Source organism: Triturus cristatus, chromosome 11, assembly GCF_964204655.1.
Source record: "Triturus cristatus chromosome 11, aTriCri1.1, whole genome shotgun sequence".
NCBI classification, from domain to species: domain Eukaryota; kingdom Metazoa; phylum Chordata; class Amphibia; order Caudata; family Salamandridae; genus Triturus; species Triturus cristatus.
This window is the reverse complement of record NC_140594.1, coordinates 125,331,271-125,344,607: the sequence shown is the minus strand read 5'-3', so window position 1 is coordinate 125,344,607 and position 13,337 is coordinate 125,331,271. Positions and strand designations below refer to the sequence as shown.

Sequence of the window (13,337 nt, the reverse complement as noted above, 5' to 3'; positions counted from 1 at the left end):
TACTTGTTATTGTCTCTTCCCTCGATCTTGGTTATGACCTCCAGTACCAAGAATTTTAATTGGCCTATATTATGACTGTGTTCGATGAAATAGCTGGTAACAATGGATTTCAAGTTTTTAGTGCGTATGTTGCTTTTGTGTTCGTTTATCCTCGTTTTTATTTTTCGCTCAGTCTTACCCACATATATTTTTCCACACGGACATTTCAACATGTAGATGACATTCATGGTGTCACATGTGGCTGTCACGTTAAGCTTGATGTCGTTACCTTTGCGTGGATGTGTGATACTGGAGCCCTGTATGATTATATTGCAATTGTTACAATTATAACATGGTGTTGTCCCCTTGTATGTAGGTCGTGCTTTCGTAGTGGTGTCTTTGAGTATTTCTCCCAAATTTTTGCCTCTTTGGTACGCAAATATTGGAGCTTCTGTGAACAACTGTTTAAAGTCAGGTTCTAATGTTTGTATTGACCAGTGTTGTTTGATAATCCTTTTGAAGGCTCTGCTCTCATCAGAAAATGTGAATACTATAACCAAGCGGTTATGTTCTGTTTTAGTTTTCTTCAAGAGTAATTCTCTACGAGTCTTGTTTTGACATCGAAGTTTGGCTTGTTCCAAGATTAACTTTGGGTAACCTCGTTGTGCGAACCTTTGTTCCATCTCTTCAATGCGTGTTGTTGCTATTTGGTGATTAGACACTATTCTTTTGACTCTGAGCATTTGTGAAAAGGGTAAGTGGTGTTCAAGCGATAGTTGATGGATGCTGTTGTAGTGGAGCATGTTATTATGGTCTGTTTTTTTTCTAAAGATGTCAGTTTCAAAGCCGTGCTCAGTTTTGATGACTTCTACATCTAAAAAGGTGATGCGATCTTGCTGTACCTCAAAGGTGAATTGTATTCTTTCATTGATGTTGTTGAGGTCCATTAATGCTTCTATCAAGTCTGTATGAGAGCCTTTCCATAAGATGAATATGTCATCTATGTATCTTAAAAAAAGTTTACTGTGTGTTTTCCAGATGGGGTTTGATAAGATGTGATCCTCCTCAAATGTATTCATGAACAGGTTGGCATATGCCGGTGTGACGCAATTGCCCATGGAAGTGCCCGTTAGTTGGAGAAACCAGTTCTCTTTCCGTTTGAAGTAACTTTGGTAAAGTGTAAAATGCAATTGTTCCATGAGAAAGACTTGCAGATCCAGTTCCAGGTCAGTATGCGTGAGTGCGTGTTCTATGGCTTCTATTCCGAGTTTAAGGGGAATGGAGGTGTATAAAGATTTGATGTCTATTATGCAAAGTATAATGGATTTGTCTGTGGCGAAAGTAATTTGATTTAGTTTAGTCAAAAAATCTGTAGTGTCTTTTACATAGGTGCTCATTTGGATCACTTTCGGTTGTAAATATCGGTCCAAAAACTGTCCAACTGGTTCATGTACGCTGCCTTTGGTGGACACTAATGGTCGGAATGGTAGATGATGTAAGTCCTTGTGAATTTTAGGTACCATGTAGATGGCCGGGCTCTTTGGGTTACTTGGTACTAGAAATCTCTTGGTTCTTTCTTCAATAATGCCATTATCCAGAGCCTTATCGACTATGTCCTTCATCAATCTTACTATATTGTCAGTGGGATTGCTTTTAAGTATTACGTAGGTGGATACGTCTGAGATGTGTTTTTCCACTTCATTGTCATAATGTGAAGTATTTAATACCACTAGTGCACCCCCTTTATCTGCTTTTTGGCTAATAATATTAGGGTTGTTAGCTATGCTTTTTAAGATGCTAAATTGTTTGTTTGTCAAGTTTCTGGATTTGTTTTTTTTAGAATAGTTCAATTTTAAAATGTCTTGTTTGACTAGATTCTCGAAAGTATCCAGACTTCTGTGGCTAACTGGTGCCATGTAAGTGCTTTGGGGTTTTAAACCTGCACTCTTTACCTTTCCTTTAAATAATACTAACCGCACCTCACACATTAAACTCTGAACAGGATTCCTCATTGTACTTCACACTTTGTTTACGTTACAGAGTTGTTCCCTGATGAAGGGCAATCTGCCCGAAATGCATTGGAACTTATACTGAACCAAAAACTTGTTTTGGAATTTATTATGGATAATTGTATGTGAATACACATTGAAAAATCATGGATTGAAGAATTTAAATTCATGCATTGTGGATAACACATTAAATTCAACCAATTGATACAAATTGTGAACTAAAAATTTGTTTAACAAACATTGTTCAACACAATAACCCCAACCAGGGGGTAGATGGTGCCCAGGGGGACGCACTCCACATAAGGGTACGCAACTATTGAATGATTACCTCACGTTCCTAGACCGGAGAACGTTACCCCAGGAGCACACCAAAATAACATAAAATTGATGAATTAAACTTTAAAGCAAGGTTGTGAGATAAAGCATGGCGTTAGCAATTTTTGCTTAACGCCATCTTCGCCATTCTGTTGTAAATATGCCCCTGTGGTTTTTACATTCTTAACTTGCTGCTGCTCTCACAACTGAAAGGTATCATGATATTGTATAGGTTTGTTTTTGCTATTGTTCAGGGATTTTGCTAAAATAGTCATTTTATTGATTAAAATAGCACTAGCCTTTGACTTTCAGGGCAGATTACCTGTTGGGAGGCATTACATCCTCGCCCGTCTTCCTGGGCGCAGTCCTTGCGCTTGAGACGCCTCTACTCTCTGGCATAAAGAAAAGACCCGGACTCAGAGTAATGAAGATTACTGGTAAGTAACCGGGGCCTTCTATGCGAGATTCCAGGTGTCCGGAATTACCCATACCAGCTGCAATCTGGGCAATAAATGCCTATAATTATGAATGAAAAATAACCGTCTGGTCCCCGATTTACAGGGCGGTATTCCACACGGTATTGGAGAGTTTAAGACAGACATTTAACACCTCAGGTAGTAAATGGCTGCAAGGTCTTCTTTGTGGGAAGGGGGTCATGAGGTTTGAGGTGATAGAGGAGGGTAGGGGAGAACGTTGCTCGACACCTGTGCTTTGGTTGAGGGTCATGGGGTAAAGAAGGGGTCCAGACCACAATGCATTCCTTTCCCCGGCCATTCCCCAGTATGATTTTACCAGCCAGATTTTCCATCCAGTAAAATTGTGTCCAATGTTCTTGCAGCCCTGGTAAGGAAACACTGGCCAACTTATGATTTCCTGGGCAGAATTCCACACTGGAATTCAGTGGCGGCTGCTACTGGGCAGTAGTAGTGGGGTGGGGGGATAAAAAAAAGAAATTGCACTTACCTGCCATCCGCCGCCTCTGTTCTTCTTTTTCTGTTCTTCTGTTGATGATGCATGGTCCCACGGTAGCAGTAAGCACACAGGTTCCCAGACTACCCTAGCCAATCACAATCCTGCTGTCATACGCATAATTTGGCCCATTTCGGCCACGTGATCTCTCCAGTGACGCAGAGGATGTGCCATCTGGACTCCAGCGGGACCTGTGCACCTGTTACTGCCTCCATCACACGGGCAACGCCCTTCCAGTATTTCTGAATCTTGGGACAGGACCACAAAATATGAAAGAACGAACCCCTCTCACCACATCCCCTGATGCAGTCTTCAGAGCTCCCCCCCTAATATAGACCTGCACCATTCTTGAGGCATATGATCTCTGGAGGATGCGAAGCTGGACAAGTCAAAATCGCGCTCTGATGGCTATTCCCTTAGGACACTGGAGGGCCTCCACCCAGTCATCGTCTTCTAGCAGACCCACATCTGTTTCCCAGGCCTCCCGCAAAGGACCCAGACAATCCGGAGTATTGTTAACCAGTTTCTTGTATGCTAGAGACACCGCCTTCTGGATCATGGGGTCCAAGAGAAGCCTATCCTCTAATGGGGAGTATTCTGGGAGCACAGTCCCTTCCTTCACGTGGCAGTGAAGCGCAGAGCGCAACTGTCCGTATCGAAGGAATTCACCTTGACTCATTTGTAAGCCCTCACGCAGGCTATCGAACGTTACCATTTTACCACCTCTCCAGAGGTCCCCGAGCACATCAATGCATATGAGGCTCCACCTCCGGAACCCCTGCAGTCTGCAATTCTTTCAGGAAGTCCCCCTCCCATAGCGGGGTCTGTTCAGTCAGCTTCCGTTCCCACCCCGTCATCCTAGTTGCTCTATGCCAAATATCAACAACCCTTTTAGTTTGTGGTGGCAGATGTGCTGAGCTCCCACCCTTACAATATAGTTCCCCCAAATGACTGCTCGAACCCAAAGCCCATCTGTCCACTCTATAAGCTGGTTCTTCAAGAGGGAAGAAGACCCAACTATTGACGCTGATAAGATGGGCAGCCCAGTAGTATTTTCTTAGATCTAGGACTGCAAGCCCCCCTTCGTACACCCCCCTCTGCAATTTCTTAAGCGCAAACCTGGGACTACCTCCCCCCCACCCCCACAATAACAGGCGTAGCTCGGAGTCAGTTGTGTGAAAGATAGAATCCGGAATGCAATAAGGAGTGTTTTGAACAACGTACAATAAGCGCAGGAGGGCCATCATCTTGAAAAGGACAGACTGTCCCATAAGAGAAATAGGGAGCCCCCTCCAGTGTGTATCGTCCTCACGCAACCTGGAAAGCTGCCCCTGAAGGTTCAGTTGTGTAAACTCCGCTTCATTCTTAGTGATCCAAATGCCCAGGTATTTGAATCTTTCCTGAAGCCCCATCTCCACACATGCCGACGTCAGAACCGGAGGGTCTCCGGCTAGAGTAAACACCAGGGACTAGTCCCAATTGATACAATAGCCAGAGTAGGAATCAAAGAACCGTATTATATGAATAAGCCGATGGAATGTCTGTCAGGGCCGGTGTGCGTAAAGAAGGATATCATCCGCATATAGCGAGATGCGCTCTTCCCAGCCTCCCCCCGAAGTCTATCCCCCATACCGCTGGGTCCTTCCCAATCCATGCCGCCAAAGGCTCGAGTGCCAGCGTGAAAAGCATCGGGGACAGAGGACACCCCTGTTGTTTCCCCCTGTGCAATGCAAAGGCTCTGGAGATAACCCCGTTAACCCGCACTCTGGCCATCAGGGCAGTGTATAACGACCAGAACCACTGTTGCAGCCACGGGCCGATGCCCACCTTCCCCAGCACAGCAAAAAGGTACGGCCATTTGATGCTATCAAATGCCATCCTCGCATCTAGGGAGAGGAGGCTGGCTGGGACATCTAGCTGCCTTCAAGTCATATACTTGACTCCATATAGACGTCTCAGGTTTAACCTCGTACTCCTATGGGGCATAAATCCTGATTGATCCGGGTGAATCAAGGATTGCAAAAGCGGGCCTAACCGGTTCGCGATAATTTTGGCTAAGACCTTAGCTGCGAAATTTAAGAGGGATATGGGTCTGTAGGAGCTGCAGAGGTCATGCGGTTTTCCTTTTTTAAGAAGAACTACAATAGTTGGCCTTCTCATATCTTCCAGAAGTTGCCCCACTTCGGACGCCTCCTTAAACATTTCAAACATGTACGGAGCCAGCTTGCCCGCCACACATTTAAACATTTCAGTGGGGAGCCCATTCGGGCCCGCTGCCTTCCCAGATTGCAAGTCTCTCATGGCATTCTCTACTTCCTCTAAGTGGAAGTCAGAATCGAGCGTCTCCCTGTCCTCCGAACCTAAAGTCGGAAGAGAAATGTCACGCAGAAATTTCTTTCTCTGGCTTCAAAGTGAGAAGATTTATGTGACAATCCTGCTGGCTTCTGGGGCTAATTCTGGTAATTCTAAATTGTGGTGGACAAAAATATTTTAATACAATCAAAACATATCAATACACTAGGTGATGGCATTTCCACACACTATCGTTTGTGAGCTGCATACTTTTATCAGTAAAATGTTATGCCTGTGCAAATATAATGGTCATTTCAATTGAGGATTTGTTGTCTGTAATGGCAGTGCGCTTTCACACCATGCATGCTCCACTTTACCCCAGTCCACTCTACTCGGCACTGCTCCACGCCACTGCACTCGCCTCTGCACCACTACACTCTTCACCACTCTATGCCATTCCACGCTGTATCACTGCACTCTACTCTGCACCATTCCACTCTACGACACTTCACTCTACAACACTACACTCTATGCCTCTCTACTCTACTCTGCACCACTCCACTCTATGCGACTGCATTCTGCAACACCGAACTCTATGCCACTGCACTCTATGCCAATGCACTCTACCCTGTACCACTCCACGCTAGTACACTCTATGCCAATCCACTCTAAGCCACTCTAATCTACTCTGCATCACTGCAGTCTACACCACTCTACTCTATCCACTGCACTCTATGCAACTGTACTCTACCCTGCACCACTCCACTCTGCATTACACCACTCCATTCCACCATGCACCTCTCCACTATACGCCACTTCATTCTAGTCAGAAACAATCTGCTCTGCGCCCCTGCAGTCTGTGCCACTGCACTCTTCTCTTTGCCACTGCAATGCACGCTGCACCACTCAATTCTGCACCACCATACTCCACTCTGTACCACTCTTCTCTAAGCCACTGCACTGTACTCTAACCACTCTCCATTAATCCTCCATGGGTTCCGAAATATCGTGCTACTCACCGAAAAAGCACTTCAACACCTCATCAGGGGTAGCAAGCGCTATATGAATACAAACCTTTTAACCTCTTCTACCCCTTTGCTATCCTTCTCAATCCAAATAACTGACTAACATATCCACCACTCAAATGACTTTCATATTTCACTATACTAATTCATCACTAACACTGTATGGGTTCCAGAGTAGTGTGCTACTCGCTGAAAAAGCACTTCAACGCCCCATTAGGGGTAACAAGCGCTATATAAATGCAAACCTTTTTCCCTTTTCTATCCCTCCGCTATCCCTCTCAATCCAAATAACTGACTACATATCCACCACTCAAATACTTTCATATTTTTACTACAATAATTCACCACCAATCGTTTATGAGTTCCAAAGCAGCGTGCTAGTCGCCGAAAAAGCAATTAAACACCCCATCAAGGTTAGCAAGCACTATATAACTGCAAACCTTTTTCCCGCGTCTATCCCTCCACTATCCTTCTCAATCCAAATAACTGACTAACATATCCACCACTCAAATAACTTTCGTATTTCAATATATTAAGTCACCACTTATCCTTTATGGGTTCCGGAGTAGCGAGCTACTCTCTGAAAAAGCACTTTGACACCTAATCAGGGGTAGTAAGTGCTATATAAATGCAATTACAATACAATACAATACACTGCACTCTATGCCAATGTACTCTACACCAATTTACTCAAAATCAATGCACTCTCTCCCCGAAACCCTACTCTGCACCACTGCACCCTATGCCACTATACTCTACTCTGCAGCACTTTACGCCACTGCTCTCTAAACCATTGTACCCTATTTCACTGCACTCTATGCCTCACTGTTCTACTCTGCACCACCTTACTCTATGCCACTGCTCTTTACGCCACTCTACTCTGCACCACTCTATGCCACTGTACTCTATGCCAATGCACTTTACGCCACTACTATACACCACTGCACTCTACGACAGTCTACTCTGCAACACTGCACTCTGCCACTGAACTCTATGCCACTGCATGCAACGCCTCTGCACTCTACTCTGCACCACTCTACTCTACGCCACTCTGTGCTAATGCTCTCTACGCCACTCTACTCTGCTTCACCTCCACTCCACTCTACGCCACTCCACTCTACCCAGCACCACTCCACTCTGCACCACACCACTCTACTCAGCAACACTGCATTCTCTTCCACTGAACTTTATGCCTCTCTGCCCTGCACCACTCTACTGCGCTCTATGACACTGCACTGTAACTCACTACACTCTGCACCACTCTACTCTACCCTGCACCACTCCACTTTACACTACATCACTCTACTCAGCAACACTGCATTCTCTTCCACTGAACTCTATGCCTCTCTGCCCTGCACCACTCTACACCACTCCACTGCACTCTGTGACATTGCACTGCACCCCACTACACTCTGTGCCACTCTACTCTGCATATCTCCACTCTACGCCACTGTACTCTACCCCAATCCACTCTAAGTCACTATAATCTACTCTGCACCACTGGACTCTACGGCACTCTACTCTAAGCCACTGCACTCTACACCACACCACTCTACACCATTGTGATCTATGTCACTGCACTCTGTGGCATTCTATTCTACTCTGCACCACTGTACTGTACACAACTGCTCCCTACAGCACTCTACTCTTCAACACTCTACTCTTTATTGTGCTGGAACATGGGCATATGTGAATGTTGATACCCTACGGGAAACAGGGAACACATTTCTTACGCACCTACTGGGATTAACACATCCTGTCTCGAATAATTGATCACACAGGATTAGGCATGATTTACCTAGAAGATGCGGCTCATATGGCCCTTTACTGCTTTGGGTTAAGATCTGGAGCGCACCTCAAGCAGCCTTTTCAAGGTCTATCTTGAATGACTGCTTAGGTCTTGAGAAACGGGATAGATTTCTTGATTGAGCTATGTAAAGCAGATGGTCAAACAGCTGGGCATCATGGAATTGTTTTACTAACCAGTCCATGATTACGTCTGCAATGAAAGAGCGAGTGAAGACTCTTTCTTATGATCATCGCTCCACTGCTCCTTGAGCTTATTAATGCAGGTGCCCAGAGTCAGGAAAGCTCACTCTGCCAGAAGATCTCTTCGCTTTCTTGGTTCTAACCTCTGGAATTCCCTCCGCTGCAGCTGAGGCGATCTCCGTCAGAGACCCAGTTTTGGAACAATCCGAAGACCTGGCTTTTTAGGCTCCTTTCCTGGTCTGTTCTCCTCAGTTGCTTCTGACTTCTCAGCACAGGACACTTCTTATAGGAATAGCTATGCACTTTATAAACCCCGAATTCATTCATTCATTCAACTGCTTGTGCTTTGAAGGCGCAATCATTGCTAACGGTAAAAAATGATTATGTTTGTTGATTTTTAATGGCTTTTAATCTATTTTGATAGTTGATGTACTTTTATAGCTAATTGAGCCTAATGAAGTAAATCTCACTGACAGGCACTCTACGCCACTGCACTCTACCCCACTGCACTGTACACCACTCGACTATGCAAGACTGCACTCTCCAACACTGAGCTCTACACTCTACTCTGCACCACTGCACTCTGTGCCACTGCACTCTGTGCCACTGCACTCTACTGTGCACCACTCAACTATACAGCCACTCCACTACACTGTACACTAGTGCACTCTGTCACTTTACCCTGCATCACTCCCCTTTACACCAATCTACTCTGCACCTCTGCAATTGATGCCACTGCACACTACGCCACTATGCCACTCTACTCTACATCTATACACTCTATCCTGCACCACTTCAATATACTTTACGCCACTTTTTTCTACACCGCTTTACTCTACTCCACTCTGCCATGTGCCACTCCAATCTATTCCATTGCGCTATATGCCACTGCAATCTACGATGCGCTACTGCACTCTACCTTACTTTGCACCACTGTAAGCCACTCTACTCTAAGTCACTGCACTCTGCGCCGGTGCACTCTACACTACATTACTCAAAACCAATGCACTCTACGCCACTGCACTCTATGCCAATCTGCTTTGCACCACTGTACTTTATGCAATTTCACTCTAGGTCCCTCCACTCCACTCTACGACACTCCATAATGGTCCACTCTAAGACTCTCTACTCCATTAAACTCTACTCCATTCTATTCCGCTCCGCTCTACAACACCCTACTTCACTCTATGTCACTCTACAACACTACACCACTCTATGATGGTCTATTCAACTCCCTCTATGCTACTCCATGCCAATTTACTTGACTCTGTTCTATAACACACTCTTCCACTCTACTTCACTCTCCTTCACTCTACGCCACTCCACTCCACTCCACACCACGTTATGCCACTCCACTTTATGACACTTTATGCGACTCCACTGTATTACACTCTACTCCACTACTCTACCCTGTGACACTCGACTCTATGACACTGACCTCCACACTATGCCATTCCACTCTACTACTGTACTCCACCCTTTACCACTTCACGCTATGATAATCTACTTTGCTCTACGCCACTCTACTCTACAACACTCTACTGCACTCTATGCAACACCCTCTACACTGCTTTACTCTGCTGTACACCACTCCACAGCACTCTATGCCACTCCATTGTACAACACTCTACTCCTCTCTGACACTCTATTCCACTCTACGCCACTAAACACTATAACACTCTACTCCCTCCATGACACTCCACAATACTCTATGCCACTCCATGTCACTCCATTTCACTCCTCCCAATGCTACTAAGCTCTATACCACTCCACGCCACTCTACGACTATCTATGCCACTCCATACTACTTCACGCTAGACCATGAAACTCTGCTTTACGATACTTCACTCCACGCCACTCTCCTTTTCGCCACTAACTTTTAGCCATGCTGAACAGCAGCCACCCTGGTGTACAACATGGCTAAAACATATTGACAAAGCCAATAGTTCGTGCATAGGTGAGCCCTATTGGCTTTGCCAATGCTTGCTAGCAATAGTAGGATAGTGAAAGACTGTGGGAAAAAAACATAACATTCTAACCTATACCATGCAGTGTGCAAGCATCTCTTTGATGACCGTTCATAGCTCACAGTGCTATATTAGGACTACTTATGAACTGCAAGTAACAAAAGGATTCCTGTGACAAAAGCAGTAACCCACTGAGGTAACCACATAAAATACAGTTCCCTAATTTGTATGGTACATGTTCTTAGCAGCAGGTATATTAACCCTCTGTGCTACTTTATGTTGAGTCATACCTGCCACTAGGTAAAACTAGGCTCTCTCTCCAGCAGGAACATAAATCACTAGAGCACCCTTGACATTTTTACTGTTGCCTGAACACACAAGGAGGAGATGTGTTTAAACACATAAGTTATTTCTATACATAGCCCCCTCGAGGTCAGCACCAGGTGTAGCTGCACCAGTCGCACCTCCCTAAAGCTGGCCCTGACTGGAGCTGTGAGTTTTTGGTGTGTCTCTGGAGGGTCCACCTGATCTTGTTGATGCTGAAGTTTGTCATCCAGACATGTAGATGTGCTGCTAGCCTCAACCCTCCGTAGACTGCCATGAGGCTATTCTTGGGTATGTTGACTGTCGACTGGGCAACAGGACAGAAGCAGACAGCCAGGATTTCTAACACAAAGGGGAAGACATTCTCAACCAGGGGAGGAGGTGTGACCTAGTGGCTTCTTCTGCTGACCTTGGACCATGGGGAACGATGTTCAAATCTCGCTTCGGCTCTAAGGGCGTAGCGTGGGTTGTCAGGGCCCGCGCCAAGTATCCTTCCACTTTTCTTTAAAAATTTTGTACCCCTAATAATGCTCCTGCGCCCCTAAGAATGCACGTAAGAATGTGTGCCCGGGGCAACCGCCGCTGAGCCCCCGCGAACCCCCCTCCCTCCTTCCCTCCCCCCTGCCCGCACACGCCACTTGTCAGCTCAACATCCCATGATTCTCAGTAAATCACTTAATCTCCCTCTGCCTTAAAAAAGTGTAAGGCAGTCTGTTTCTGTTCTAAAGTGCCCCAGTGCCCATGGGCCAGGTTCACGCTATTAGAAAAGAAACAAGCATTGGCATAGCCAACAGGTCTCGCCTTTGGGACCTTATAAGTGTTTAGCCATGCAACAGCTGATGTTGTTGCACCAAGGATATTTTGCTGCATAACTAAATACTTATGAGTTCCCAAAGGCGAGACCTATTGGCTATGCTAATACGTGTCCGGAGTGCAGAATCCATGAGCGTCGCTGCTCCTCATGAACCGAATTCGATTTTGTACCAAATGCCCTCACTTCTCGCGCTCAAATTCAGCATGTGGGGGGAGGGTCGCCCAGTTTCAAAAGTAAAATAAGACAGAACACCTGGGCCTTAAGGAGGCCTCCTGCATCCATACATACAGCCTGTGGTCACACTGCACCATCATCACAAGGTGGCGGCCTGTCGCCTGCCAGCCACCTACAAATAAACAGACTGGGCCCAGGTCACACCCCGGCCCCCTTCAAAGACAGGGAGCTTCAATGGACTCAGACCGTGGCCCGACTCTATCACTGCCCCATTAAAGAGCAGGTGGGAGGGGCAGAGAAAGAAGGGCGTTTAACTCATTACCTTACAATAAAAAGACTTCCACAGCTGGAAGGGGGGGGCAGGAAAGGCACTAATGAAGGACACGGGACGGGGAGGAGCAGCGGCTGTGCAGGGATCACACAGAGTGCCAAGGGAGTGACAGTCACAAATGCAGATGAAATGTACCTGACACGACAAGACCTGGTGCCCACCCTTAGCGTGCAAACAAACAATGCCATATTAGTAGGACAAAGAACACAGTCTATGACCCTGGTGATGCACAAATGATAAATATTCACTGAAACCCAATTTCCACACCTATGTTTGTAGGTTTGTGAGAGATGGGCAGGTTGTTCTAAAAAGTGGGTCCTGATTCTAAATAGTTCAAGAAGTGCTGGTCTAGGATATAGTGCCAGGCAGTCTGTGGCTCGGGCGAAAATGACAGTGTGAGGGTGCAAAGTATAGAAGTAAACTTGCACATTCCAAGCCATTGTGTACCTAAACTTGGCCACAGTGCACCCAGTGGTTCTCTGAAGCAGTCTGGGATGAGGCAGGGTACAGTTTGAGGCAGCAATCAGATAGCCTGGAGTCAAAGAGCAACACGTCCTGAGGCCCAGGAGCATCACACTGTGGGGCCCAGTCTGTGTTAGAAGAAGGCACAGTCAGTGACGCAGTGGTGTCTTGGACACAGTGCTTGAAATAGAGAAATAGAAGTGCAGGTACTCACCAATTAAAAGTATTATGCCACTCTTGAAAAGTGCCGGTACTCTGCCTCTCAAAATAAAAAAGTGCTGGTACTCCCTACCAGACAGTACCGGCCCATTTAAAGCACTGCGCAATTATAGTAGACAGTATATGGCCCACATGAACAACAGATTGGGAACAGTCTGCAGTACAAAGGGTTCATTCAGTCAATGGTGCAGGAGTCTGTGGCCCACATGAACAACAGATTGGGAACAGTTTGCAGTACAAAGAGTTCATTCAGTCAATGGTGCAGGAGTCTGGTGCAGGGCACCCTACATTCTGGAGTCCCGGGGTATCACAGATTAGGGCACAGTCTGATACAAGGCACCATATAGCTTTGGGTATAAGAATAAGATTCTCTGTGGGACAAGGCACACAGCCAGGACAAGGAGGGACATATCCCATGGAACAGTCTGAGTTTCAGGATGTGTGGTATTGCCTGTGGTAAGGTGGGCC

At 46.0% G+C, this 13,337-nt stretch overlaps 1 long non-coding RNA gene across 2 annotated transcripts in view; it reads left to right on the top strand.

Moving 5' to 3' along the window:
- The window catches only part of LOC146783488 (uncharacterized), a 65,041-nt gene that overhangs the window by 33,582 nt on the left and 18,122 nt on the right, over window positions 1–13,337 (top strand). Inside the window, exon 3 of one of the 2 annotated variants that reach the window (XR_014970544.1) lies at window positions 2,616–2,700. The exons of the other annotated variant lie outside the window; for it this stretch is intronic. This is a non-coding gene — a long non-coding RNA (uncharacterized LOC146783488). Of the gene's footprint in view, window positions 1–2,615; window positions 2,701–13,337 lie in introns of those variants that run through there. 2 annotated transcript variants of the gene reach the window in all.